We start from the raw sequence: 6,595 nt of genomic DNA on the forward strand, positions 1-6,595 counted from the left end.
CCACAATGCATCATGGTTTCCTCCTCTCTGCCTGGGAGACAACCGAGGGCAATCCAATTATCTCTCAGGACAAAGGGAGATCGCCAATACACATGTGGAGACAACAGGACAGACCTCACCATTTAAACACACAATGGGACAATAGAAACACACCCACACAAAATCCTCCCCTCTGCCGGTGATGATTATTGAACACAAGGGCGAATATAATTATCAAAGGCAGAGAAATACAGTTTTATAAAACATATCACAGGAACCCCAAAACATGCAATAACCCCATAACCAATATATCCTCGGAACCGGGGGATCTGGGTGAACCACATATCCAAAATTCACCCACATCCGTTCAGTAGTTTGGAAGATACAGTTACACTGAAAATATACAAGTTATACAGAAAATAGTCACTAATAAATGTGTCCCCTGTTTGGTAGTTTCAAACTACTGAATGATGTCTCTGTGCAGCAAATACAGGCAAGATAGCACCGTGTGGGAAAGTCAGAACAGTGTCTGTGAGTTACAATGGCCGCTATCTATTGTTCTCACCATGTGCTCCATCCAAGCAAGTAAGGCAGAGGATGCAATCCAGGGACAGAGGGCTCCGTCCCAAGTGCCTTAAGGCCCAATTACTTAAAGGGGTTCTGCACTTTCATTTAACTGATGATCTATCCTCTGGATAGATCATCAGCTTCTGATCGGCGGGGGTCCGACACCCGGGACCCCCGCCGATCAGCTGTTTGAGAAGACAGCGGCGCTCCAGCAGCGCCGCGGCCTTCTCACTGTTTACCGCCGGGCCGCCCGCCCACTGACGTCACGACTTGTATCAACTAGAGTGGGCGCGGCTAAGCTGCATTCAAGTGAACAGAGCTTAGCCGCGCCCACTCTAGTTGATACTAGTCGTGACGTCAGTGGGCGGGCTGGCCGGCGGCAAACAGTGAGAAGGCCGCGGCGCTGCTGGAGCGCCGCTGTCTTCTCAAACAGCTGATCGGCGGGGGTCCCGGTTTTCGGACCCCCGCCGATCAGAAGCTGATGATCTATCCAGAGGATAGATCATCAGTTAATTGAAAGTGCAGAACCCCTTTAAGGGACCATAATCCCAGGGCAGGAGGCTGGCCAACAGCCTCCTCCAAAACACCGTGGCGAGGTTGGTTTCGCCACACTCCTAAAAAAAACTGACCTTTCACCACTGACTTACATTGTTTTTAGTGACAGATCCGGATTGTTCCGTTTCCATGACCGGACACAAAACCGCAGCTGCCGGAACAGAAGACGTCCTGATGCGTCCTGGACGGATCCCTGTCTATTCAGAATGCGAGTGGACTAAACGGATCTCAATACGGGAAAACGCAAGTGTGAAGCAGGCCGCAGAGAGTGCTGCATGTTATTTTAGAAGAGAATACGCTTTACGTATCTTATGCTGGATATTATGTATCACGTTTCTGTATTACTGCGTATCTCATGTTAAATGCTATAAACAGCGGCTGATACTGTTCTGGAGAACGTCCTTATACGCATTTCTTTTTGGGTAACAATCCAGAGACGTCGCCCTCACCCTTCTCTGCTGTTTGGGATTGGAGCTCACACTGCATCTATGGGGGGTGACGTGTTAGTGGCGGCAATATAGAAGAAATGCTACTGCTTCTAAGTCACTGAACGGAGCCCAGGTCATCCTTTACAAGCCATGCTTGATGGCAGAGGTGACTTGGAAGAGATAGATAGAGATAGAGATAGATATGGGATAGATAGATATGAGATAGATAGATATGAGATAGATAGATAGATAGATAGATATGAGATAGATAGATAGATATGAGATAGATAGATATGGCCACCAGTCTATAATCCAGCTTGTCCTACACAGGGCAGCTCATTACAAGGTATACGGACAAACAATGACATCTCTTATTGTCAGCAGCTGGAACATTCAGGGCCTGAACACTTCAGCCTTCGGATGTAAGACGCACGATCCAGACTTTACCCAAAGACTAAAAAACATTGACATACAGATCCTCCTAGAAATGTGGACTAAAACAGAGACTAAATCCATGGCACCCACCGGATACAGGGAGATCTCTGTCCCTGCTCTGAAAAACAAAAGCGTCAAGCTGGGCCGGAGCTCAGGAGGATTATTAATCTAAAGAGGAGCTCCATGAGCAGATCAGACCAGTAAAGAGAGGAGACAGCCACATCTGGGTAAGGATAGCCCGCTCCATCCTCACCTCTCCGGCTGACATCTACCTCTGTGCAGCAGACATAGCTCCACCAGAGTCTCCATACTTCAATCCCGACAGCTTTGAGATCCTACAGAGGGAAGCCGCCCATTTCCAGGCCCTGGGCAATGTTCTGATCTTTGGAGACCTCAATGCAAGAACAGGGAGGGAGAGAGACTACCTGACAACTGACAGAAATGTCTATATATTCGGAGCAGACACTGACTGTGACAGCTCAGTGCACACCGAGAGGAACAGCTATGACAGCACAGTAAACAAAAGTGGCAGAACATTGCTGAACTTATGTCGAAGCCTCGGACTTCATATTCTCAATAGCCGCACCAAGGGAGACTCTCTTGGTAGATATACCCTAAACTCCCATGTAGGCAACAGTGTGGTAGACTATGCCATCACAGATATGGACCCCAAAAATGTTAGTGGCTTCATAGTTACCCCACAGACACACCTGTCAGACCACAACAAACTCCTCCTATACATAAAACCCACAAGTAAACTACTGGCACAAACATCACAGCAGACCGGCCTCTTCAGCCTACCTCCATCTTTTAAATGGTCCAAGATGTCAGCCCCAAAGTATATGGAGACCATAAACAGCGCAGAGATCCAGGAGATGCTCCATAACTTCCATAGGAAAGTGTATGAGCTGAATCCAGAAGGAGTAAATCTTGCGTTAAGGGACTTTAATAATATACTTTGCACCATGGCGGAAATGTCTGACCTCAAAGATGCAACAGAAGGCCAAAAAAGCAACAACCCAACAGCTGTTTGACCGGGAGTGTAAAGATATAAGGAAGGAGCTAAGAATGGCCTCAAATAGGAAACACCAAGATCCAAACAACCCCAGTCTGAGGGAAGCCTACAACAACATACAAAGGCAATACAAAAATACCCTCAGAAAGAAAAAGCAAGGCAACATCTCAACCAAGCTCCTCCAACTCCAAGACGCTCTCCAGGACAACTGCTTCTGGGAACTATGGAAGCACATGGACAAAACCAGCAAGAACACCAACCTTCACATCCAAAACGGCAACATCTGGCTCCAGTACTTCAAGGACCTGTACAAAGCCATTTCAAGGGAGGACCAAAGCCCAGAACAAAAAGAAATCACGAAAAAGCTGAAGGATATGGAGGAAAAAATCAAAGATTTCCAAAACCCTCTAGACACACCGATCATGCTGCAGGAGATAACAGAGAGGATCTCAATGATAAAGAGTAAAAAAGCCAGCGGCCCAGATGGGATCCTTCAAGAAATGATCAAATACAGCCCGCCAGGTATCCAAGCCGCATTAGTAAAACTCTACAATGTTGTGCCGAGTGCCGGCTACTTCCCCCAGAGCTGGAACCAGGGCATCATCACCCCCATACACAAGGGCGGAGACAGGTATGACCCAGCCAACTATAGAGGGATATGTGTCAGCAGCAACCTGGGAAAACTCCTCAGCAGGATCCTGAATAAGAGGATCCTCAGCTTCCTCACCCAGCACAACATCCTCAGCAGAAGCCAAGCAGGCCTCACACCAAACCACCGCACCACGGACCACATCTACACCCTGCAGAGCCTCATCAAGAGCCATGTCCACAATACAAAGCATGGAAAGATCTATGCCTGCTTTGTGGACTTTAAGAAGGCCTTTGACTCAGTGTGGCATCCGGGCCTATTCCTGAAACTTCTTGAAAGCGGAATAGGAGGAAAAACATATGATGTCATCAGAAGCTCCTACACTGAGAACAGATGCAGCGTGAAGGTAAATGGGAGGAGAACAGCTTATTTCCAGCAGAGCCGAGGAGTCAGACGGGGCTGCAGCCTCAGTCCAACCCTGTTTAACATCTACATCAATGAGCTGGTGGCGGCTCTGGAGTCCTCCTCAGCACCTGGTCTCACCCTCTGGAGTCCTCCTCAGCACCTGGTCTCACCCTCTGGAGTCCTCCACAGCACCTGGTCTCACCCTCTGGAGTCCTCCACAGCACCTGGTCTCACCCTCTGGAGTCCTCCACAGCACCTGGTCTCACCCTCTGGAGTCCTCCTCAGCACCTGGTCTCACCCTCTGGAGTCCTCCACAGCACCTGGTCTCACCCTCTGGAGTCCTCCACAGCACCTGGTCTCACCCTCTGGAGTCCTCCTCAGCACCTGGTCTCACCCTCTGGAGTCCTCCTCAGCACCTGGTCTCACCCTCTGGAGTCCTCCACAGCACCTGGTCTCACCCTCTAGAGTCCTCCTCAGCACCTGGTCTCACCCTCTGGAGTCCTCCTCAGCACCTGGTCTCACCCTCTGGAGTCCTCCACAGCACCTGGTCTCACCCTCTGGAGTCCTGCGAAATCCGAAAGGTGCTCTTTGGAATGTGGGCCCCTTTGCCCACCTTGGCTGCAAAAAAGTGTCACACATCTGGTATCACCGTACTCAGGAGAAGTTGGGGAATGTGTTTTGGGGTGTCATTTTACATATACCCATGCTGGGTGAGAAAAATATCTTGGTCAAATGCCAACTTTGTATAAAAAAATGGGAAAAGTTGTCTTTTGCCAAGATATTTCTCTCACCCAGCATGGGTATATGTAAAATGACACCCCAAAACACATTCCCCAACTTCTCCTGAGTACGGCGATACCACATGTGTGACACTTTTTTGCAGCCTAGATGGGCAAAGGGGCACATATTCCAAAGTGCACCTTTCGGATTTCACCGGTCATTTTTTACACATTTTGATTGCAAAGTTCTTCTCGCACATTTGGGCCCCTAAATTGCCAGGGCAGTATAACTACGCCACAAGTGACCCCATTTTGGAAAGAAGACACCCCAGGGTATTCAGTGAGGGGCACGGCGAGTTCCTAGACTTTTTTATTTTTTGTCGCAAGTTAGTGGAATATGAGACTTTGTAAGAAAAAAATAAAAATAAAAAATCATCATAATTTTCTGCTAACTTGTGACAAAAAATAAAAAGTTCTATGAACTCACTATGCCCATCAGCGAATACCTTAGGGTGTCTACTTTCCGAAATGGGGTCATTTGTGGGGTGTTTCTACTGTCTGGGCATTGTAGAACCTCAGGAAACATGACAGGTGCTCAGAAAGTCAGAGCTGCTTCAAAAAGCGGAAATTCACATTTTTGTACCATAGTTTGTAAACGCTATAACTTTTACCCAAACCATTTTTTTTTGCCCAAACATTTTTTTTTATCAAAGACATGTAGAACTATAAATTTAGCGAAAAATTTATATATGGATGTCGTTTTTTTTGCAAAATTTTACAGCTGAAAGTGAAAAATGTCATTTTTTTGCAAAAAAATCGTTACATTTCGATTAATAACAAAAAAAGTAAAAATGCCAGCAGCAATGAAATACCACCAAATGAAAGCTCTATTAGTGAGAAGAAAAGGAGGTAAAATTCATTTGGGTGGTAAGTTGCATGACCGAGCGATAAACGGTGAAAGTAGTGTAGTGCCGAAGTGTAAAAAGTGCTCTGGTCATGAAGGGGGTTTCAGCTAGCGGGGCTGAAGTGGTTAAGAGAGGCGAGGTAAGTATGTTGTCTTTTGAGGAGACCATCAGCCTTCTTCTCCATAGGATCCTTCAGAAGCAATGAATCGTCAGAGGGGAAGAATGATCTTTTGGCCAATCTAGCTACAGCCGGATCGACTTTAGCAGGGGTTCCCCAGGATGATGATTCCGCAGGATCCGTTTTATATACACTTCTGAACCTGGAACCCAAATTTATTCTTCCAACCGGATGTTCCCATCCCTTAGTCATTACGGCATCCAGAAACACTGACGCCTTCTTTTTAGGAAAATAAAAAAGATCCTCTTCATTATGTTTGCTGGATTTTTCCTTGTTGGTCTCCATAATATTCTTGACTTCTTTAATCAGATGATTTGTGTCCCCTTTATCAAATAAAAAATTGTCCTCAATGATAGGAGAATCCGAAAATGAGGAGATTTCTCCTTCAGAGCTTGACGATTTCTCAGAAGTGGATGGGGAACGAGGTCTCCTTTTAGTACCCTTCTTACTCGTCTCGTCGTCCGATGAAACATCAGGGTGAGAACATTGCTCACAAATATTAGTGGAGTGATTATCCGGCAGGGGTTGAAGGCAGGAGATGCAGAGGGGTGAGCTAGACCGCCGTTTTTTCTTGGCGGGGAAGGTTCCTGAGTATTCCGATGGCACCTTATGCAGAGATCCTGAAGGAAATCATCTGGGAGTGGCGGCTCACATCACTGGCACATCCTGTGCCTGCTCTTGCGGGAACTCTTTTCTCCTCTGCTGGATACACTGGACATCTGCAGACCCCATGAATATAAAAAAATGCAGGTAACCATATTAAACAGCAGGTTTGCCTGACAACAGGACAGGCCTATACCTTGAAAACGCTAGAGCTCGG

Source organism: Bufo gargarizans, chromosome 3 (genome assembly GCF_014858855.1).
Source record: "Bufo gargarizans isolate SCDJY-AF-19 chromosome 3, ASM1485885v1, whole genome shotgun sequence".
NCBI lineage: Eukaryota > Metazoa > Chordata > Amphibia > Anura > Bufonidae > Bufo > Bufo gargarizans.